The sequence below is a fragment of the Bufo bufo genome, chromosome 1 (genome assembly GCF_905171765.1).
Source record: "Bufo bufo chromosome 1, aBufBuf1.1, whole genome shotgun sequence".
Lineage (NCBI taxonomy): Eukaryota > Metazoa > Chordata > Amphibia > Anura > Bufonidae > Bufo > Bufo bufo.
Window position 1 is genome coordinate 269,380,547 of NC_053389.1, and position 24,597 is coordinate 269,405,143.

The window sequence follows — 24,597 nt, forward strand, 5'->3', positions numbered from 1 at the left end:
ATTCAGAGGTCTGTATGTGTTTTGCGGATCCACGGATCCATGGATCCATGGATCGGATCCGCAAACCACGTACGGACCTCTGAATGGAGCCTTACAGGGGGGTGATCACCCCATATAGACTCCCTGATCACCCCCCTGTCATTGATCACCCGCCTGTAAGGCTCCATTCAGACGTCCGTATGTGTTTTGCGGATCCGATCCATGGATCCGTGGATCCGCAAAACACATACGGACCTCTGAATGGAGCCTTACAGGGGGGTGATCAATGACAGGGAGGTGATCAATGCAGGGTGGTGATCACCCCATATAGACTCCCTGATCACCCCCCTGTCATTGATCACCCCCCTGTAAGGCTCCATTCAGACATTTTTTTGGCACAAGTTAGCGGAAATTTATATATTTTTTTTGTTTTGTTTTTTCTTACAAAGTCTCATATTCCACTAACTTGTGACAAAAAATAAAATCTCACAAATCTCACAAATAAAATCTCACATGAACTCACGGAATCATGGAATCATGGAATCCAAATGCGTAAAAAATTTTAGACATTTATATTCCAGATTTCTTCTCACGCTTTAGGGCCCTAAAATGCCCTATGTGACCCCATTTTGGAAAGAAGACACCTCAAGGTTTTTTGTGAGGGGCATGGCGAGTTCATGTAAAATAATTTTTTTGTCACAAGTTAGCGGAAAGGGAGACTTTGTGAGGAAAAAAAACAAAAAAAAATCAATTTCCGCTAACTTGTGCCAAAAAAAATAAACTTCTATGAACTCGCCATGCCCCTCACGGAATACCTTGGGGTGTCTTCTTTCCAAAATGGGGTCACATGTGGGGTATTTATACTGCCCTGGCATTTTAGGGGCCCTAAAGCGTGAGAAGAAGTCTGGAATCCAAATGCCCTCCTAAAAGATACTCATTGGAATTTGGGCCCCTTTGCGCACCTAGGCTGCAAAAAAGTGTCACACATGTGCTATCGCTGTACTCAGGAGAAGTTGGGCAATGTGTTTTGGGGTGTCTGTTTACATATACCCATGCTGGGTGAGAGAAATATCTCTCTATAATGACAACTTTGTATAAAAAAAATGGGAAAAGTTGACATTTAGAGAGATATTTCTCTCATCCAGCATGGGTATATGTAAAAAGACACCCCAAAACACATTGCCCAACTTCTCCTGAGTACGGCGATACCACATGTGTGACACTTTTTTGCAGCCTAGGTGGGCAAAGGGGCCCAAATTCCAATGAGTACTTTGAGGATTTTACAGGGCATTTTTTACACATTTGGATTCCAGACTTCTTCTCACGCATTAAGGCCCCTAAAATGCCAGGGCAGTATAACTACCCCACAAGTGACCCCATTTTGGAAAGAAGACACCCCAAGGTATTTCGTGATGAGCATAGTGAGTTCATGGAAGTTTTTATTTTTTGTCACAAGTTAGTGGAATATGAGACTTTGTAAGGAAAAAAAATAAATAAAAAAATCATAATTTTCCGCTAACTTGTGACAAAAAATAAAAAGTTCTATGAACTCACTATGCCGATCAGTGAATACCTTAGGGTGTCTACTTTCCGAAATGGGTCATTTGTGGGGTGTTTGTACTGTCTGGCCATTGTGGAACCTCAGGAAACATGACAGGTGCTCAGAAAGTCAGAGTTGCTTCAAAATTCGGAAATTCAAATTTTTGTACCATAGTTTGTAAACGCTACCCAAACCATTTTTTTTTTACCCAAACCATTTTTTATTTTATCAAAGACATGTAGAACAATAAATTTAGAGAAAAATTTATATAGAAATGTAGTTTTAAAAAAGAAATTTACAACTGAAAGTGAAAAATTTCATTTTTTTGCAAAAATTTTGTTAAGTTTCGATTAATAACAAAAAAAGTAAAAATGTCAGCAGCAATGAAATACCACCAAATGAAAGCTCTATTAGTGAGAAGAAAAGGAGGTAAAATTCATTTGGGTGGTAAGTTGTATGACCGAGCAATAAACCGTGAAAGTAGTGTAGTGCAGAATTGTAAAAAGTGGTCTGGTCATTAAGGGTGTTTAAAGAGGACCTTTCACTAGTTTAAAAACTAAAAACTAACTATATCAGTGGGCAGAGCGGCGCCCAGGGGTCCCCCTGCACTTACTAGTATGTCTGGGCGCCGCTCTGTTCGCCCGGTATAGGCTCCGGTGTGTGCAGCTCCCTCTGTTGTATGGGGCGGAGTTTTTGTATTAGGGTTGTCCCTTGCTGCAGCGCTGGCCAATCGTAGCGCACAGCTCATAGCCTGGGAGTCCCAGGCTATGAGCTGTGCGCTACGATTGGCCAGCGCTGCAGCAAGGGACAACCCTAATACAAAAACTCTGCCCCGTACAACAGAGGGAGCTGCAGATACCGGAGCCTATACCGGGCGAACGGAGCGGCGCCCAGACATACTAGTAAGTGCAGTGGGACCCCTGGGCGCCGCTCTGCCCACTGATATAGTTAGTTTTTAGTTTTTAAACTAGTGAAAGGTCCTCTTTAAGCTAGGGGGGCTGAGGTGGTTAAAGGAGCTTTTTCTTTCATGTATGAGATTAAAAAAGAAAATACATTTTAATATTGCGCTGAGAAGCGAGTTTAATTAGATTAAAGCATAGCATTGTTGATGTGCGATCTAGTTCTGTTTTTCTCCCCTTGATATATGCATGTTGAATCTTTCTTCTTTATTACAGGTATCAGCACTCCTCCCATTCGGCACAGGTGGTTTTAATTTCGCAGAAGTCTGCATATAAGTAGTAATTGACCTGCAGTTCCCGATAGCAATTGACATGTTGTGTTAGACAACTGTTCACATGGTGCAGTACTGCGTGGTGGCCTTTGTTTTTGTGGCGCTGTGCTGGTGGGTTGGTGGGACCCAGTGCCATGGATGGCATTGTCAGACAGCAGGGTTGTTGTTTGACTCCTGGGTCCCGTCGCCTACTAGGACAGTACCGCTTTGTCACCGCATTGTGCTTTGCCTATTTGTCAGAGTAGGTCCCACTCTGAGAGGCGACCTTGACGTTGTGAGTGGGCTTATGCCTTTTGATTAAAGGATAACTGTCATATTTTTTTTTTTTGCTAAAGTGTAGGGCGAGTGATAGGTAACAATTTTGCAATAGACTTTATTTAGCCAAAAAGTTTATTTTTGGTAGAAAACTGGGGCTGAAATGGCCCTTAGCAGCACTCTGTAAAAGAGCGTTTCTAAGGGCCATCCATCCATTAGAAAAGACGGGCTGTGCAGACGCTGTGCTTCTGACTCGTGCTTCCCTGGGAGACAGAAGGCTTGGCACAGGAGTCTTAGGAGTTAAAATTACATTTATATTCCCCCTTTCTATGCAATCTCATGCTCCGTTACATTCACTGACCTGCGATCCCTGTGATAATAATTCATGTAGCAGCCACCGGAAGTAGAAGCACTGTGCGCAGTGAGCCGGCTGCTACATGAATTATTATCACAGGGATCGCAGGTCAGTGAATGTAACGGAGCATTAGATTGCATAGAAAGGGGGAATATAAATGAACTCCTAAGACTCCTGTACCCAGCCTTCTGTCTCCCAGGGAAGCACGCATCAGAAGCACAGCGTCTGCACAGCCTGTCTTTTCTAATTGACGGATGGCCCTTAGCAACGCTCTTTTGAAGAGTGCTGCTAAGGGCCATTTCAGCCCCAGTTTTCTACCAAAAATAAACGTTTTGGCTAAATAAAGTCTATTGCAAAATTGTTACCTATCACTTGCCCTACACTTTAGCAAAAAAAAAAATTATATGACAGTTATCCTTTAAAATGTACACTAATGCCTCTTGTACAGCATGCAGTATAGGGGGTTGTACACTTTAATATTACGCTGAGAAACGAGTTTACTTAGATCTAAGCGTAGCATTGTGGATGTGCGATCCAGTTCTGTTTTTCTCCCCTTGATATATAAGTGAAGAGCCATGATTATGTGTTAGGCTACGTCCACAAGTAGTGAGTCAGCAGGAAAATCTGCAGCAGATTGAGTCAAAAATGGGCTGGATTTTGCGATGACATTGTTGGTAGGATTGCATTTGGTCTCCCTTTACTCCTCTGCATTGCAATGGCATGACCATAGGTGGTGTAAACACTGTGGTCTCTCTGCGTTGGAATTTTGTTTTAAAAATGCTGTGGAAAATCCTCAGGAAAAATCACTATGTATGAACATAGCCCAAAGGGCAAAAGCTGCAGGTAAAACCCAAAGCATCATCCAAATATCATCCACATCACTGCCACTGTAAATGCTGCGGATTTTTCACATACAATTTCACTGTGGGGAATATACCATGTGTGATCATGCCCTAACCATTTGCAACTACTCTATTTCCAGCTATTTACTATTGATTATATAAGGCGTCTACAATCCCTCTGTGTTGAATGTCGCTTGCAACCATCTTCCAATGCTAAATGTGGCCTTCAAGGTAAGAAAGGTTGGAAACCACTCGTCTGGAGCCACGCAGTGTCTACCACCAATTTAGACAGTTTCTTTTGAAGCCATCAAAATCCTTGCGACTCTTTACGCACACAGTTTCCCTATAAATACCCAGAGGAACTCAGTGGGCCTATGGGAGGCACTATATTTTCACCTACAGGCACTGCTCTGTACCTTTGCAATATCTCTGTTACATGACATGCAATGGAACATACCAAAATTTTATACTGTTTTCAATTAATTATGTCTGGTGGTTTCCAGTCAGCTTTGGGCATGGGTAGAAAATAATCCCTTAAAGGGGTTGTCTCACTTCAGTAAGTGGCATTTATCATGTAGAGAAAGTTAATACAAGCCACTTACTAATGTATTGTTATTATCCATATTGTCTCCTTTGCTGGCTGGATTCATTTTTCCATCACATTATACACTGCTCGTTTCCACGGTTACAGACCACCCTGCAATCCATCATCGGTGGTCGTGCTTGCACAATATAGGAAAAGGCACCAGCCTATGTGCGCTCCAATGGTCCCTGCCACCAGAGAGGCTGACGCTTTTGGCTATAGTGTGTAAGCACGACTGCCAAAGATGGATTGCAGGGTGGTCTGTAACCATGGAAACGAACAGTGTATAATGTGATGGAAAAATGAATCCAGCCAGCAAAGGAAGCAATATGGATAATAACAATACATTAGTAAGTGCCTTGTATTAACTTTCTCTACATGATAAATGCCATTTACTGAAGTGAGACAACCCCTTTAACACCCACAGGAACGTCAATGGACCATCCAAGAGGGTGATTTTTAAAGGTCATGGACCGCTCTTATACACATATTGCCAAGTCTAACAGACCGTCTATATGGTCACCTTTATTGTTGGCTACATATTATGGTTAATGAGACATTCTACATATGTTCTGTAAAGGTCGGGCCTCTTCCTACAGACTTTCTGTTATCATGTATGGCAATACCAGGGAAAGGCCTCTTGGTCCCGCAGACAAAATGTTGTTTGTTCTTGGAATACGTCTTATGCTATTCTGTGAACCATCATCCTTGTGCCTGTCTCCAGCTGATTGTTTGGCCGTGTCTTGCCCTGATAGTGCACTATGTGGTTTCTAGTGATAACTTCTGAGGTGCTATTCTTACTAAGGGAGTTTCCTAACATACAGCTTAAAGGGAGGGGGACTTCAAACGCTCCGTGGCTCCAAGCCAATGAACAAAACACAACATTCTTTAAAGAAGGATACCCTTGAAAATTAGCTTTACTTATTTCACTGTTAAACACTGCTTTTTTTTAAATCACATTTTGAATGAGGGATTCATTTGTGATATTACTTACCAGAAAGCTCCGGTAGGGAGACAAAGTTATATGTACTGTACTTGAACCAACTTGTACCCCAATTGTATGCACTGTAGTGTAACATCATACATTGGTCAAATATTATACTGTACACTGAATAATTGGCAGTGTCACACAATGCCCATGTTCTGTAAATCCCACCATACACTGGGCAAATAATAAACTGTGCAATGCCTATGTAGCAGTACCACACAATGCCTATGTAACCAGGGGCATAGCTATAGGGGTCACAGCAGTCACAATTGAGACTGGCCCTCCCTGAGACGGGTACCCCCTTGCCAGTGCTGCACTGCCAGTTATGTATAGCCGTATGCAGGACGGCGATACAGTTTGATGCTGTGGCATGGGAATGATGTCTGCCTCCCCCGCCTTTCCCTCTAATAAGCTTTAGGCAAAGCACTAAATGGGGTAATTGTTGTACTGGCACACAGAAGTGGGCATTTTTTGTACTGGCATACATTTTAAGAGGGCCATTTTTGAACTGGCATGCATTATAAGTAGGTATGTGTACTCGCTTGTATTATAAGGGGGCATATTTTGCACTGACACACATTATAAGAGTTATATTTTGTACTGGCACATATTATAAGGGGATATTTTTTTATACTGGCACACATTAGGGGGCATTTTTCTACTGGCACACATTATAAGGAGAATTATTACTATGGACTATGGGGAACATCATTACTAGTATGGGCACAATGGAGGCACTATTAAAACTATGTGCACTCTGGCAGATAATTATTTCTATTGGTGGGACTTCGGGGACCATTATTACTGTAGGGGCATTGTGGCACCCAGGCACAGTATCAGCTTAGCACAATTATTTTTGGGGGACATTATGTTTACACTGTTAGTATCAGGGACACTATTTGCTGGGCATAGTTATTTTTAGGGCACTGTGTGCCAATAATTATTGAATGTGGCAGTATCTGCGTGTTACTAGTATTTTCAGGGGGACTGTGAATGCAGTATAGTACTGGGGAGCACAGTGGGAACAGTATTGGGGGTGGCAGGATGGAATGTTGAGAAGGTGGAGAGGATGATGGAAAAGTAGGAAACTAAGATGTCTGTATGTCAAACTCTCCCAGAGACAAGAGATGGCTGAAAGAAATCATCATGGTGGTCTGACCCAAATGGAGAAGACGAGGAAAGAGAATGTCTACATCAGAAGAGACATCACTGGATGTACGAGGTTTGTGGCGCTGTATGGAATGTTTTCCAGGTATGTCTTTAGTAGTAGTGCTGGAGGGAAGGGGTTAGGTTGAGAATTTGGCATGGGCTGTTTAAATTTTTTGCTCAGGCAGCAGAATGGCTAGGAACACCCCTGCCCCTTGCTACAAAGAACTGAGGAAAGGGGGGCCCAAGCTGAATTTTTTCACCAGGGCCCATAAACCATTGTATGTAGCTACCACCATACACTGGGCAAATAATGAACTATGCAGTGCAGTGCCAAACAATGCCTATGTTAACAAAATGAAACAGTAATCTATTAACACATTAATATTCTGCTGGTCCCAAGCCAGGAAAGATTTTAGGGGGTAGCAAAAAATGAACAACTGCTCAGGGACCTTTTTACCTCAGGTTTCTAGGTGCAGCCTGGGAGAGGAGCATATAAACCTTTACTGCCCTGAGCCATCTAGGACATTACTATTAAAGAGGTTTTCCAGGCTTTTTATACTGAAGACCTATCCTCAGGATAAGATTGTCAGCCACTGATTGGTGGGGGTCTGAAACATCAGCTCTTTGGAAGAACTTTGGGGATACTACAGACTGTTATCCAACACTGCGGACACCACCACCATAGAAATTTTTGATACATCCGTAAATGCTGCTACTTTTTTTTTTTTTGAGTCAGCTTTTTTGTGAAGGCACTGGCACTCCTGTGGGCACTGTGGCCTTCTCTATGCTTGCCAAGCTTAGCGCGGTACACTGTATAGCGGCTGTGCTTGGTACAATGTACGGCACTGTGCTTGGTAAACACGGTGGTCACTGGAGCACCAGTGTTTTCTCAAACAGCTGATTGGCCAGGGTCCCTGGTGTCAGACCCCCACTGATCAGATACTGATGACCTATCCTGTGGATAGGTCATCAGTATCAAAATCCCGGAAAACCCCTTTAAGCTATTTAGTGCCTCGGGTGCGGTGCTCGGGCTCAGACATGTCATCCGCAGTAGGATATGTTGGCTAATCTCTCAATTGTACATCAGTATGAGGGTTTAGTAAGACCGCAGGGTGCACCTGTCTTTGTATAAGTTATTGTTATTTTGTTTGATTGTTTATCACATCCACGCATTTGCTATCCTGTGTAGGATGTCTATTGTGGTACTTGTGGTCCACTGCGGGCATCCTCTATTGTATGCATTTTTGCTGAGGATTGCCATTAGCAGCGGACCACAAGTGCAGGATCGACCCCCCCCCCCCCGCCCGGTATAGATGCACCGCTGCATATGGGGTTGAGCACTTCCTGCTTTTCATTACCGCGCCAATTTGTAGTTTACCCTTAGACCACCAGCGACTTTCCATTTAAACCTATTATGATTGAGGTATTGTATGATAGTTTTATTTGGACAATGAATGGCAGTTGTTATATAGGTACAGTATGGCTGGATTATTTGGATAATGTATCGAGTAGCGATACAATGTTTGTAGTATTTTTTAGCAATAAATGGTAGGAATGTGTGGACATTATATGGCAGTATTTAGTATTGTATGCCATTATTTTGTTAAACATAAACATAAGTATAGATTTTATGTTTAGAAATGAACTTAAATGGTTTGTCAGAGTATCTAATACCGATTACCTATTCTCAGTTTTTGATTGGAGGAGGTCCAACTCCCGACCGATGAGCTGTTTGAAGAGGCCACGGTGTTCTGGTTAGTACAGAGTCATCTTCCTAGGCCAGTAACATCACGTTTCTCGGCCACATGGCTTAGGCGCAGCTCAGTCCCAAGCTTTGGGTGCCCATCTATGGCACCCCCTTCAGTAGGTGAAGCTGATGTGTCCTGCTCAGACCATGCCAGCCCTCATCTTAAAGTGGTACTTACTTAGAGAATACGGGAATACACAAAGGCCAAGCTGGACTTCTTATGTTATACTCTATGTTTACTTCATTATTTCATTACATTCCTTTTAGCAGACATTTTAGAATGTATCTTGAAATTCCAGAGATACAGCAGAATCGTAGAACATGTACCTGCAAAATGCATCTCAACCCTTGGTGCAAAAAAACCTGTACTCAATATAGCAGCTGTCTCAGCAGCTGTGTGTCATCACTATTATCTCAAAGAAAAAGCACAAACGCCGTTAAAAACTCCCAGTTGACTTAACAGTTGTTCTGCATTGCAACCTGTACTTCTGTCCCCAAAAAAAGACCAATAAGAATAGTTCAGACTGACAAATGATCAAAGTGTTCCTCTAATGCCTGAGGGTTCAAGGAAACCAGTCACAAACCTCAAGCTGAAATAATCTAAACTGGAAACCACGTGCAGGTGGGTGCTGAAAAATAATACTGGTTATTCATTCCTTCCTACCTTCAATGGCTGCCTACAAGGCCAATACCAAAGGCAACATGGTCATGTAAAAAAAATCAGTTAGTAAGAGTGGAAAGTATTCTAATATTAGCGATAGATTAGAGAATATAGTAGCGCTATATAAGTGCATAAAATAAATAAATAGATCGATAGACAGTGTATGGTATTAGATAGAGATAGATAGATATGGGATAGATAGAGAGATAGATAGATAGATAGATAGGAGATAGATAGATAGATAGATAGATAGATAGATAGATATGTGATAGATAGATAGATAGATAGATAGATAGATAGATAGATAGATAGACATATTTTTATGTAAAAAGTTTGTGGATCTAGTAGTAACACATTATGAACGGCTGGGAGTATTTATGCTGTGTCAGAATTAGATGAGGAAGGAAGATGAGGAAATTGGCTTGGTCAATAGACCCCATAGTGTTAAAACAGAAGACAATAGTGAATTGGTTTGACAGCTGCAAATCTTATATGAGACACAAGGTTGTGATTTTTCATGCACAATTTACCAAGATCAGGGAGCCATCAGCCATATCTATAAGACAACAAGACTGCAAGAGAGGAGGGGTGCCATTTTGTAAGATTCCAACATCAACACAGCATTCCACTTGTACCTAATGAGGTGTGTCATTCATGCAGTCTTCTAAGCATTCATCACATAACCCACTAAATCATCAAAGAGTGGTCATTCTCCTGAGGACTAAACGCTACATTTACAACTCAACCTCAACCTTAATGCACAGGCACCTTCTGACACCATCATACTTCAATGCTGCTCTCCAGACCCTTAAAGATGTCAGAGAGACCGGGTGGTCTTATAATATTCTCCCATGTAGGATATGCTTCGGTTGGAAATATACAAATAAACACTATTGATAATTAATCTCTAGTTTCTTTTCTTTTACATTTTTGTTTGTATTTTTCTATTCCTGAGAACCGCGACGAGCAGTATGTTTTTAATAAAAATGAGCAATAAAGGGTTATTTAGAATTTTCCGTTTTTTTTGGAATTCCTAAAGGGAGGGACATATATAACACTATATAAAGGGATTGTTATTTATGCAGTTACTTACAGTGGGGGAAATAATTATTTGACCCCTCACTGATTTTGTAAGTTTGTCCAATGACAAAGAAATGAAAAGTCTCAGAACAGTATCATTTCAATGGTAGGTTTATTGTAACAGTGGCAGATAGCACATCAAAAGGAAAATCGAAAAAATAACTTTAAATAAAAGATAGCAACTGATTTGCATTTCATTGAGTGAAATAAGTATTTGAACCCTCTAACAAAAAAAGACTTAATACTTGGTGGAAAAACCCTTGTTTGCAAGCACAGAGGTCAAACGTTTCTTGTAATTGATGACCAAGTTTGCGCACATTTTAGGAGGAATGTTGGTCCACTCCTCTTTGCAGATCATCTCTAAATCCCTAAGGTTTCGAGGCTGTCTCTGTGCAACTCTGAGCTTGAGCTCCCTCCATAGGTTTTCGATTGGATTAAGGTCCGGAGACTGACTAGGCCACTCCATGACCTTAATGTGCTTCTTCTTGAGCCACTCCTTTGTTGCCTTTGCTGTATGTTTTGGGTCATTGTCGTGCTGGAACACCCATCCACGACCCATTTTCAGTTTCCTGGCAGAGGGAAGGAGGTTGTCGCTCAGGATTTCACGATACATGGCTCCGTCCATTTTCCCGTTTATGCGAATAAGTTGTCCTGTGCCCTTAGCAGAAAAACACCCCCAAAGCAAAATGTTTCCACCCCCATGCTTGACGGTGGGGACGGTGTTTTGGGGGTCATAGGCAGCATTTTTCTTCCTCCAAACACAGCGAGTTGAGTTAATGCCAAAGAGCTCTATTTTGGTCTCATCAGACCACAGCACCTTCTCCCAGTCACTCTCTGAATCATTCAGGTGTTCATTGGCAAACTTCAGACGGGCCTGCACATGTGCCTTCCTGAGCAGGGGGACCTTGCGAGCCCTGCAGGATTTTAATCCATTGCGGTGTAATGTGTTTCCAATGGTTTTCTTGGTGACTGTGGTCCCTGCTAATTTGAGGTCATTAACTAACTCCTCCCGTGTAGTTCTAGGATGCTTTTTCACCTTTCTCAGAACCATTGACACCCCACGAGGTGAGATCTTGCGTGGAGCCCCAGAGCGAGGTCGATTGATGGTCATTTTGTGCTCCTTCCATTTTCGAACAATCGCACCAACAGTTGTCACCTTCTCTCCCAGCTTCTTGCTAATGGTTTTGTAGCCCATTCCAGCCTTGTGCAGGTCTACAATTTTGTCTCTGACATCCTTGGACAGCTCTTTGGTCTTTCCCATGTTGGAGAGTTTGGAGTCTGCTTGATTGATTGATTCTGTGGACAGGTGTCTTTTATACAGGTGACTAGTTAAGACAGGTGTCCTTAATGAGGGTGACTAATTGAGTAGAAGTGTCTAACCACTCTGTGGGAGCCAGAACTCTTAATGGTTGGTAGGGGTTCAAATACTTATTTCACTCAATGAAATGCAAATCAGTTGCTATCTTTTATTTAAAGTTATTTTTTCGATTTTCCTTTTGATGTGCTATCTGCCACTGTTACAATAAACCTACCATTGAAATGATACTGTTCTGAGACTTTTCATTTCTTTGTCATTGGACAAACTTACAAAATCAGTGAGGGGTCAAATAATTATTTCCCCCACTGTAGTTCTGTAAGTTCACTACACTATAACACAACACTGCTATGAGACCTGTATGTCTCCAGTTGTTGCAAACCTACAACTCTAATGATGCCTTGATAGTCGCAGGCCTCTTCATACAAAGGCAAGGCTGTTGATTTGGTGGGCCTAGCAGAGATACTGGCTGCTATAATGGATATCAGCCAGCTTCTTTGTGAATCTGGGAAGATAGATGAAACTAATTTTTAATAACTTCAGTCAGAGGAGTAGTCCCATCTAGACATTTAAGGTATATCTGCAATACCCGGAGAGGGTATTTACAAATTGTTTGCTTTATAATGTTATTGTAATGGTTTCCTTATGTGATATACTAATTAAAGGGGTTGTCTGGGTTCAGAGCCATATTTACTGGCTAGGGCAGCGCTAAAGCCCGCCCATCAGTGCCAGTGACGTTACCAGGCTTCCTGGCATCCCCATGGAGAGCCCGGTTCGTCATAACTCCTGAAAATGCCTTTGCCCTGTGCAATTTAGTGCAGGGCAAAGGAGAGCATCAGACCATGAACTGCTCTGATGCTTAAGTCAGGGGGGCTGCCTGGGTGAAAATGGAGGTATGTCCGGGTTCAGAGCTGGGGTGAGCTAGGCTAGTGAGGAGACAAGGAGCACATTCCATCAGCTCCTGGTCCATAGGGCCTTAAGCCCAGAAATCCATCTCCACTGTGAGGAGCACTGTTCCAGAGGAACAGGAAGGTCCAAGGGCTGCAGAAACCCATCAAGCTACGGTGTTCCACATAGCAGAGTGACCAGCTACAATCAGCTATAGATGACACTGCTGCAAGGTGGGGGATTACAAGCTAAGACACTCAACACCGTAACACAAGTCTCTGCAAAATGGAGAACAAGTTAAGACATCCATTACCCCAGGACAGCATAGACAAATCTGAAAGCATTACTTAGTGGACACATACAGTCTCAGGTGCCAGCTTAATAGCCATGTTAAAGAAGATTCAGGAGAGAGATACTTTGTCAGCTAGTGCCATCTCACCAGCCACCATACCTCAACACCTGATGACAGAGACTGCACCTTGTATTTATTATTGCTGGATGTACCACAAGTTATTCTTTGCACTCAGTAAAGAAAGCTGTTTTTTGTTCTCTTACATCTGCCCAATTCCTTCAATTCACAATTTTGCTGCACAAAAACCCAGGGAGCAACGGCCTGAGGGAGCACACTGTAACACAACATCTCATCAGGGCCACTACCACTCCCATCCTCTGTACTGACCCCTCAGGGAATCGCTGCTTATCCACCTCTCATACCTGCATCTCAAGAACATGATCCTGTATCACAGCCATTGTCAATGGTGAGGTAGACACGCATGCTCGGCTGTATCCATATATTCTTATGGGAGTTCCAAAAATAGAGTAAGCACACCACAGCTATCTTTGGAAATTCTATAGAATTAAATAGAGAGAGGCACATATGTGCAACCAACTCTCCATTCACCATGGCCATAAGAAGGTGGCACGTTCTTGAGATCGGACATGTATGACATATCCTGTGGATAAGCCATAAATGAGCAGAAGGGCATACTTCTTTAACTATATGATCTATGACAGGTAACCAATCATAAAGCAGTTTTAATTTTCAAGTACTGATGATTGGCTGCTAGGACACACATGAAAATTGTACGCTGCTAAAATACAGGTTGCCATGGGGTAAAGCACATGCAGTACCTCAGACCAGGGTACTTGCAAAAAGTTTTGTTATGTAATGCTATTTAATGTTGTTGATGTTATCTCATTTGTTAATGCATTGTATTACACCCAGTATCTCTTTTATGTCGATCGATCAGGGTTAACAGTCCTGACTCAGCCCCTGTAAGAAGTTGGGTATGGACATATATCTACAGAGAGAGAGAAAGACCTCACTATTTTTACAGGACTTCAGTGCTGAATTCACAGCTACACTGCTTAGTACTGCTATATAATGCTCCATGCTTCTTCTAAGGGGCGTGCTACAGAGAGACAGGGGAGAAGACTCTACTCTTCTCTGTATGTGCAACAGTGTATAGGAGACATCACAGCAGCTAATCTCTACCAAACTTTTCAGGGAAAACTGACAATTAGTATCAAGCCTACAGAGAGGGAAATTGTGGGAAGTTATATAATGACTAGATATACTGCTATTTCTCATTTACACACACAATGCATACTCTTAAAGGCTATGTACACCTTTGGGGGCAATTACTTTTTATTATTGTATTGTACTTATTTTGAGCTAAAACTCATTTTTTCAATTGGTCTTTATTAAAAATATGGAATCCTTTTTGTGTACATAGCTGGGATGCTTTACTAGCTGCCTGTGGATTTTCCATCATCTGGGGAGCAGACAGACTCCTTATCTCTGCTCTTTCACCTTATAAACACTCATTAAAGCTCAATCCTTATCTTACTGATAAGAATGTGGCTTAGGCTACTTTCACACTAGCGTTCGGAGCGGGTCCGTCTGATGTTTCATCAGACGGATCCGCTCCTATAATGCAGACGTTTGCATCCGTTCAGAACGGATCCGTCTGCATTATAACTTAGAAAAATTTCTAAGTGTGAAAGTAGCCTGAACGGATCCGTCCAGACTTTACATTGAAAGTCAATGGGGGACGGATCCGTTTGAAGATTGAGCCATATAGTGTCATCTTCAAACGGATCCGTCCCCATTGACTTACATTGTAAGTCTGGACGGATCCGCTTGCCTCCGCACGGCCAGGCGCACACCCGAACGCTGCAAGCAGCGTTCAGGTGTCCGCTCGCTGAGCGGAGCGGAGGCTGAACGCTGGCAGACTGATGCATTCTCAGCGGATCCGCGTCCACTGAGAATGCATTAGGGCTGGACGGCTGCGTTCGGGGCCGCTTGTGAGCCCCTTCAAACGGAGCTCACGAGCGGACACCCGAACGCAGGTGTGAAAGTAGCCTTAAATAAGTGTTTATGACCTCAGTAGTTTACAGATAAGGTTTATTAGATGACCATCACCTTTGTGATAGAATGGCTCAATATTTTTTTTAATAAAGACCAAGTGAAAATATGATTTTTAACCAAAAATGAGTAAAATGCAATCAGAAACAAAAATTGCCTCCAAAGGTGTATATAGCCTTTAAGAGACACCTGAGATGACAGTTACACTGTAACTCAGAATTGCCTCCATAGAATAATAAAACTTCACAGATGACGGCAACACAAGGGTTTTATTTAAAGAAGAAATGTTCTACCCTGCAGGGTGTGCTCCTCTAATTCCATCTTGTAACCTAACTTGGAGGGGACAGCAAATATGGTTCTAATATTACAGTTTTAAAATATATTTTATATGTATAAACTGTGTCTATGCTACAGGATTTCCTCGTCAGTTGCCTGTCGAAACACTTATGTGCAAATTACAAATTTATGTCGGTGACATATGTGAAAGCCATAGACTTTTCTTAATGAGAAAGAACAAATGTATTTTATTTTGTACCCTGGGGTCTCGTGGGCCACATATGTTACGTTCGGACGTCTCTGCCAGAACATTCTAACATTCTAGTCTATAGGGGTCATATAGAGAGAGCCTTACGTGCCTGACACACTTTTAACAGACGTCCCATTCATGCCTCCACTGATACAGAATGAAAGGGCCATAAAGGGTTTGTTCACCAGCATGGTTTCATTCTTGGGAAATTATATATTTAGAACATATTATATGAAATCTTCCTTATAATAAGTATGATTTATAAAGGATGGACTTACAGGAAAATAAATATCTACATTATAGCATGTATTCAACCAAAGCTGTGATGCCCACAGATAATCCAGCATTCAATATACAGTCAGATAAATATTGGGACATTGACACAATTCTAACATTTGTGGCTCTATACACCACCACAATGGATTTGAAATGAAACAAACAAGATGTGCTTTAACTGCAAACTGTCAGCTTTAACTTGAGGGTATTTACATCCAAATCAGGTGAAGGGTGTAGGAATTACAACAGTTTGCATATGTACCTCCCACTTGTTAAGGGACCAAAAGTAATGGAACAATTGGCTTCTCAGCTGTTCCAAGCCCATGTGTGTGTTATTCCCTCATTATCCCAATTACAATGAGCAGATAAAAGGTCCAGAGTTCATTTCAAGTGTGCTATTTTAATTTGGAATCTGTGGCTGTCAACTCTCAAGATGAGATCCAAAGAGCTGTCACTATCAGTGAAGCAAGCCATCAATAGGCTGAAAAAAACAAACCCATCAGAGAGATAGCAAAAACATTAGGCATGGCCAAAACTACTGTTTGGAACATTCTTAAAAAGAAGGAACGCATCAGTGAGCTCAGCAACACCAAAAGAACCGGAAGACCACGGAAAACAACTGTGGTGGATGACTGAAGAATTCTTTCCCTGGTGAAGAAAACACCCTTCACAACAGTTGGCCAGATCAAGAACACTCTCCAGGAGGTAGGTGTATGTGTGTCAAAGTCAACAATCAAGAGAAGACTTCACCAGAGTGAATACAGAGGGTTCACCACAAGATGTAAACCATTGGTGAGCCTCAAAAACAGGAAGGCCAGATTAGAGATTGCCAAACGACATCTAAAAAAGCCTTCACAGTTCTGGAACAACATCCTATGGACAGATAAGACCAAGATCAACTTGTACCAGAGTGATGGGAAGAGAAGAGTATGGAGAAGGAAAGGAACTGCTCATGATCCTAAGCATACCACCTCATCAGTGAAGCATGGTGGTGGTAGTCTCATGGCGTGGGCATGTATGGCTACCAATGGAACTGGTTCTCTTGTATTTATTGATGATGTGACTGCTGACAAAAGCATCAGGATGAATTCTGAAGTGTTTAAGGCAATATTATCTGCTCATATTACGCCAAATGCTTCGGAACTCATTGGACGACGCTTCACAGTGCAGATGGACAATGACCCAAAGCATACTGCAAAAGCAACCATAGAGTTTTTTAAGGGAAAGAAGTGGAATGTTATGCAATGGCCAAGTCAATCACCTGACCTGAATCCAATTGAGCATGCATTTCACTTGCTGAAGACAAAACTGAAGGTAAAATGCCCCAAGAACAAGCAGGAACTGAATACAGTTGCAGTAGAGGCCTGGCAGAGCATCACCAGGGATGAAACCCAGCGTCTGGTGATGTCTCTGCGTTCCAGACTTCAGGCTGCAATTGTCTGCAAAGGATTTGCAACCAAGTATTAAAAAGTGAAAGTTTGATTTATGATTATTATTCTGTCCGATTACTTTTGGCCCCTTAACAAGTGGGAGGCACATATGCAAACTGTTGTAATTCCTACACAGTTCACCTGATTTGGATGTAAATACCCTCAAATTAAAGCTGACAGTCTGCAGTTAAAGCACATCTTCTTTGTTTCATTTCAAATCCATTTTGTTGGTGTATAGAGTCAAAAATGTTAGAATTGTGTCGATGTCCCAATATTTATGGACCTGACTGTATATGCCCATAAAGCAGCAGCAGCATATTCTATAGAAACGAATATATTGTGCACATATATCAGATGTGATGCCAGTAATTATAGAAGGCGTTCTCCTTTATGGAGTCATGCCTATAAACAATAGCATCATCCAGCAACCACCATGCACACATACCAACATATTAAGGGTCCATTCAGACGTCCGTAGTGTTTTGTGGTCCGCATATTGCGGACCGCAAAACACTGACGCCGCACATCGTCGGCACTTAATAGAGGATTCCTATTCTTGTCCGCAGCTGTGCACAAGAATAGGACATGCTCTATTTTTTTCCGGAGCCACGGACCGGAAATGCGGATGCGGAAAGAACACTGTGTGCTGTCCGCATCTTTTCCGGCCCCATTGAAAATGAATGGGCCCGCACCCGTTCCACATAATTGTGGAACAGATGCGGACTTATTCTACGGACGGAGGGGGTATTAATTATACAGTCACTACCTGACAAGAGCCATTACCTATACAACTCTGCCAATATAGTGTATATGAGATGCAGCAGAGCTAAACTTGATAGTTAGCGCATCATTAAAATCAGACATCATATAGTACATAAGAATCTCTTTCTAACAAAGCTAGAATCAGCCCTGTACATCACATGGATCCAGAGATCTCCCCATTTATTGCTGTGCTAGATTTATATCAAGCTGACAGCTCAAGGGGAGTGTCTTTTCTGCTGCATCCGAGTGGGTGTGTCCATGATCTCCCTATCAGAACTCAGGGGGCAGTCGAAAGATGAAACTGAGCATGTGCAGCCATCTCAGAGACCAGGACAAAGAATTAAGAAAAAGAACAAACAGCAGGTGGCGCTATACAGATTCTTTTGAATAACTCAGTGTCTATGCAAAATTTTTAATTAATCACTTAAGGACCACAGGTTTATACCCCCCTAGTGACCAGGCCCTTTTTTACAAATCGGCACTCCACAACTTTAACGGTTTATTGCAACTTACCACCCAAATGAATTTTACCTCCTTTTCTTCTCACTAATAGAGCTTTCATTTGCTGGTATTTCATTGCTGCTGACATTTTTACTTTTTTTGTTATTAATCGAAATTTACAGATTTTTTAGCAAAAAATGACATTTTTCACTTTCAGTTGTAAATTTTTTTTTAAAAAAACGACATCCATATATAAAATTTTCACTAAATTTATTGTTCTACATGTCTTTGACAAAAAAAAATGTTTGGGTAAAAAAAAAAGAATGGTTTGGGTAAAAGCTATAGCGTTTACAAACTATGGTACAAAAATGTGAATTTCCGCTTTTTGAAGCAGCTCTGACTTTCTGAGGACCTGTCATGTTTCCTGAGGTTCTACAATGCCCAGACAGTAGAAAAACCCAACAAATGACCCCATTTCGGAAAGTAGACACCCTAAGGTATTCGCTGATGCGCATAGTGAGTTCATAGAACTTTTTATTTTTTGTCACAAGTTAGCGGAAAATTATGATATTTTTTTTTTCCTTACAAAGTGTAACAGTCCTACAGGCTCACCTGAGTCAGAGGACCGCTGGCTGGAGGTAGGAGTGGAGCCCAGTGGCAAGGACCGCAGGCAGGTAGTAAGCGTGGTCAGACAATCCGGATGGCAACGGTGGTAGCAGTTCAGTAGGTAGGGATAAGGCAGAAGAGTAGTCGGTAGGCAGGCGGTGAGTCAGGGCAGGCGGCAGTAAGCGTGGTCAGACAATCCGGATGGCAACGGTGGTAGCAGTTCAGTAGGTAGGGATAAGGCAGAAGAGTAGTCGGTAGGCAATTCCTGGTCAGCAGTGGACTTCCAGCAGTAGCAGGAGCAACAGATGAGGAGAAGCTTGATCAAGGCTCAGGAGCTCAAGTGCAAGGGGCTGGACTATATAGGGAAGTACCAGGTGTGGGGAATCAAGGGTAATGAGCAAGGCTAGGCAAGACTGAGGTTAACTAATAGGCTTCAGGGAGGAATCTCCAGAGAGGACGGTAGCCTAGTAAGCAGGGCTACCGCCTGGGATGTGGCTGGTCACGGGTTCGAATCCCGACAGTACTCCCCCCCTTCCAAGGTGACCTCAGGGCACCGCAGGGGCAGGCTTACCGGCTTACCGGGGTGCCGTTGGTGGAACTCTTTTACCAGTCTGGGGGCGTGGACATTTTCTTCTCGCTCCCAGGAGTTATCCTCGGGAGGGTAACCCTCCCACCCAATTAGGTATTGTAGTCTTCCCCGGTGGATCCTGGAGTCGAGAATCTTTGCGACAACGTATTCTTCTTCACCCTGTACCCTCACAGGTGGTGGAGGGGGCGAGTGGCGGCCTGTGAAGGTGTTCTCCACGTATGGCTTGAGGAGAGAGCAATGGAAGACAGGGTGCACCCTAATGGAGTCCGGGAGGTCGAGCCGGAACGTGACCTCGTTGATTTGTGCGGTGATCCGGAACGGACCCATGTATCTTTGGGCAAATTTTTTGGAGGGGACCTTCAATCTGAGGTTCCTGGTGGACAGCCACACCTTGTCTCCCACATGGAAGCCCGGGGTGGGTTTGCGACGTCTGTCTGCTCCCTGTTTAAAGCGCCTCTGGGCAAGCTGGAGGTTGTCTATAATGTTCTCTTGTGCCTCCTGTAGGGTTGTTAGGCGTTCGGCCACTGCTGGGAGGGTGGAGGCAACGGGTAGGTGGGGAATGAACACCGGGTGCGAGCCTGTGTTAGCAAAGAAGGGGGTGTGCTTGGTTGAGCTGTGCTCAGCATTGTTGTAGGCGAACTCGGCCGTGGGGAGATGATCAAGCCAGTCATCCTGCAGGTGGGAGCTGAAACAGCGTAGGTATTGCTCTAGGGTCTGATTAGTTCTCTCCGTCTGCCCGTTTGACTGAGGGTGGAAAGCAGAGGACAGGTTCACTTTAACCCCGAGCGCCAGGCAGAAGTTCTTCCAGAACTTTGAGGCAAATTGTACGCCTCGGTCGGAGACCACGTCGTCCGGGATCCCATGCAGCCGGAAGACCTCTCTGAGAATAAGATCGGCCGTCTGTTTGGCTGTGGGTAGGCCTTTGTAGGGGATGAAATCAGCCATCTTGGTGAGACGGTCGACCACGACCAGGATGGTGTTCATCCCTTTTGAAGGAGGAAGGTCTACCACAAAGTCCATGGAGATCGAGCCCCAGGGGCGGGAGGGAATCGGGAGGGGTTGTAACAGACCCACGGGAGAGGAACGAGGAGTCTTATTGCGGGCACAGACCGTGCACGAGGAGATGTACCTCTTGATGTCCTCCTTGTATGTTGGCCACCAGAAGGAGCGGGAGAGAAGCTCCTGGGTCTTTCTTGTGCCAAAATGGCCGGCCACCTTGGAGTCATGGTTGAGTTTGAGCACTTCGAGCCGTGCGATTTCTGGTACATATAGTTGTAGGTCCTGATGAAACCAATGACCGTTCTTAAACGTAAGGCTGACATTGCCTGTGGGGTGGGAGAGGAAGGGGTCATTTTCATATCCTTCTTTGATTGTGCCCAGGAGTTCTTTAGAGTAGGTGGCCCCTACGACCCTTCTCTCGGGTAAGATGTTATTTTGGCCCTTGTTACTCTGTGAGGGCTCCGAAAACATTCTGGAGAGGGCGTCAGCCTTGCCGTTTTTTGATCCAGGGTGATAGGTGATGAGATAGTTGAAGCGGGAAAAGAATAGGCTCCATCTGGCCTGTCTGGCTGAGAGTCTCTTAGCGCTGCGGATGAACTCGAGGTTCTTGTGGTCAGTTAGTACGATTATGGGGTTGGTGGCTCCCTCCAGCAGGTGTCTCCACTCGGAGAAGGCATCCTTGATCGCCAGTAGTTCTTTGTTCCCGATGTCATAGTTCTTCTCGGAGGGGGACATCTGGCGGGAGAAATATGCGCACGGGTGTAATAGCATCCTCTCCCCTGTCCGTTGTGACAAAACTGCCCCCACCGCAGAGTCTGATGCATCCACTTCGACTGTAAATGGGAGCTCGGGGTTCGGGTGGATTAGGATTGGGGCAGAAGTGAAGAGGAGTTTCAACTTGGTGAAGGCCTCCTGGGCCTCGGGTGTCCAGGAGAAGGGGACTGCCTTCTTGGTGAGTTGGGTGATTGGTGCTATGACCTTGGAGAAGTTCCGGATAAACTTCCGATAGAAGTTGGCGAAGCCAATGAATCTTTGTATCTCCTTCTCGTTTTTCGGAACGGGCCAGTTCATCACAGCTTGGACCTTCCCCGGGTCCATACTTAGGCCCGCTGGGGAGATGATGTATCCGAGGAACTGAGTGGTGGTTCGCTCAAACTCGCATTTCTCTAGCTTAATATAGAGAGAGTTCTGTCTGAGCCTCTGCAGTACCCTGCGGACGTGTTCGCGGTGCTGCTCGAGGTCTTCAGAGAAGATCAAGATGTCGTCCAGGTAAACGACTACAAACAGATCCAGCATGTCCCTGAGGACGTCGTTAATGAAGTGCTGGAAGGTGGCGGGAGCATTGTAGAGTCCGAAAGGCATGACCAGGTACTCGAAATGACCATAACGTGTCCGGAAGGCGGTCTTTCATTCGTCACCCGGGGCGGATTCGGACGAGGTTGTAGGCCCCTCGAAGGTCGAGTTTGGTGAAGATCTTCGCTTCCCGGAGTCTCTCAAGGAGTTCGGAAATCAGTGGGAGCGGGTACCGGTTTTTTACGGTTATGTCATTAAGCTTTCTGTAGTCTATGCAGGGACGCAGGGAGGAGTCTTTTTTCTCTACGAAGAAAAAGGGGGCTCCCGCGGGGGAGGTGGAGGGCCGGATGAACCCCTTCCTCAGGTCCTCGTCCAGGTACTCTTTCAGAGCCTTGAGTTCAGGCTCTGAGAGGGAGTAGATACTGCCAAAGGGTATTTCGGCCCCAGGCAACAGTTCTATAGGGCAGTCGTAGGGTCGGTGTGGTGGCAGCTTGTCTGCGTTTTTCTTGTCGCAGACATCCTGGAACTCGCTGTATTGAGGGGGTAGCAGATCCTTGACGGATAGCTTTGAGATGGTGGTGTCTTCGGGTGGAAGGACGGGTCTGTGGGAGCAATTTAGCGAGCAGAACTCGGACGGGAATCGTATGCAGCGGGTTTCCCAGTCTACCGAGGGGTTGTGGGTGGCCAACCAAGGGATGCCCAAGATCACCGGGAACTTCGGGAAGCGATCAGCGAGAAGTGGATCTTTTCGCGGTGATCGGGTTCTATGAGGAGTTGTAGTTCGGTGGTCTCGTGAGTGGCCGGCCCCGAGGAGAGTGGGGATCCGTCGACGGTTTCCAGGTCAACGGGGGCTGCCTTGATTGTCAGTGGAATGTTCTTTTCGCGGGCGAAGGTTAAGTCCATGAAGTTGCCTCCCGCCCCGGAGTCTAACATCGCTGAACAGGGGAGTTGTCGCCCCTCAATGTCGATGAGGATGGGAATGATGAAATGGGATCCATGAGCCGCCGTATTGTTATTTTCCGGGGCTGCTGACGGGGTTGGAGTCTGTGGTTGCTCCTTTAGTTCCGTGACGGCAATAGTCTTTCGGATCTTATGAGGACATTTGATGGCAAAATGACCCGGCTCCCCACAGTAGAGGCAGAGGTTTTCGGCCAGCCATCTCTCCTTCTCAGCTGTAGATAGAGACCTACGTAGAGCGTCGACCTGCATAGGTTCAGTTGCTGATTGGGGGTCGCGCTGGGCGTTGGAAGAGAAGGAGTAAGTGGGTCTGTGGTCCGAGGACCAGAGTCTTTCTCTCTTCCTCTCGGAGAGTCTTTGATCTATCCGGATGCATAACTGAATGAAGTCATCCAGATCGTCCGGGGCCTCAACTCTGGCGAGTTCGTCCTTTATTAATTCTGACAGGCCTCGCCGGAATTGGCTCCTCTGTGCCGCTGGGTTCCAGGTGGTGTCCGTGACCCAACGGCGAAACTCGGCGGTGTATTCGGCGACGGAGCGTCTCCCTTGCCGCAGACCATGTAGTCGTGCCTCAGCTGTCGCACAGCGGTTGGGGTCGTCGAAGACTTGGCTCATGGCGGTGATGAAGTTGTTTAGGTCGTCCAGGAGCTGACTGTTAGTCTCCACGTAAGGTGATGCCCATGCTAATGCTTCTTCCGTCAGGAGATTGACCATGAATAGCACCTTCTTTTTCTCGTTGGTGAAGGGGGCCGGGTACATCTGAAAATAGATGCGGCATTGGTTTAGAAACCCCCGATACTGGCGTCTGTCGCCGCCGAATCTTGATGGGAGTGGCATGCGGGTGTCTGCGGCCGCGCCGCGGACGTCCAGGTGTTGCCTCTGTAGTTCAATAATCTCCCTTTGCTGGCTTTGGACTACGCCTTGGAGCTGGGCAAATTTCTCCTGATATGTAGTACCAAATTCTTGAAGTTCGGAGACCTGCTTACGCAGAGTGGCCATTGCGGACTCCATAGTGTGGCTGATTATTCTGTAACAGTCCTACAGGCTCACCTGAGTCAGAGGACCGCTGGCTGGAGGTAGGAGTGGAGCCCAGTGGCAAGGAGCGCAGGCAGGTAGTAAGCGTGGTCAGACAATCCGGATGGCAACGGTGGTAGCAGTTCAGTAGGTAGGGATAAGGCAGAAGAGTAGTCGGTAGGCAGGCGGTGAGTCAGGGCAGGCGGCAGTAAGCGTGGTCAGACAATCCGGATGGCAACGGTGGTAGCAGTTCAGTAGGTAGGGATAAGGCAGAAGAGTAGTCGGTAGGCAATTCCTGGTCAGCAGTGGACTTCCAGCAGTAGCAGGAGCAACAGATGAGGAGAAGCTTGATCAAGGCTCAGGAGCTCAATAATCAGCAAACTGGAGTGCAAGGGGCTGGACTATATAGGGAAGTACCAGGTGTGGGGAATCAAGGGTAATGAGCAAGGCTAGGCAAGACTGAGGTTAACTAATAGGCTTCAGGGAGGAATCTCCAGAGAGGACGGTAGCCTAGTAAGCAGGGCTACCGCCTGGGATGTGGCTGGTCACGGGTTCGAATCCCGACACAAAGTCTCATATTCCACTAACTTGTGACAAAAATAAAAACTTCCATGAACTCACTATGCCCATCACGAAATACCTTCTTTCCAAAATGGGGTCACTTGTGGGGTAGTTTTACTGCCCTGGCAATTTAGGGGCCCTAATGTGTGGGAAGTAGTTTGA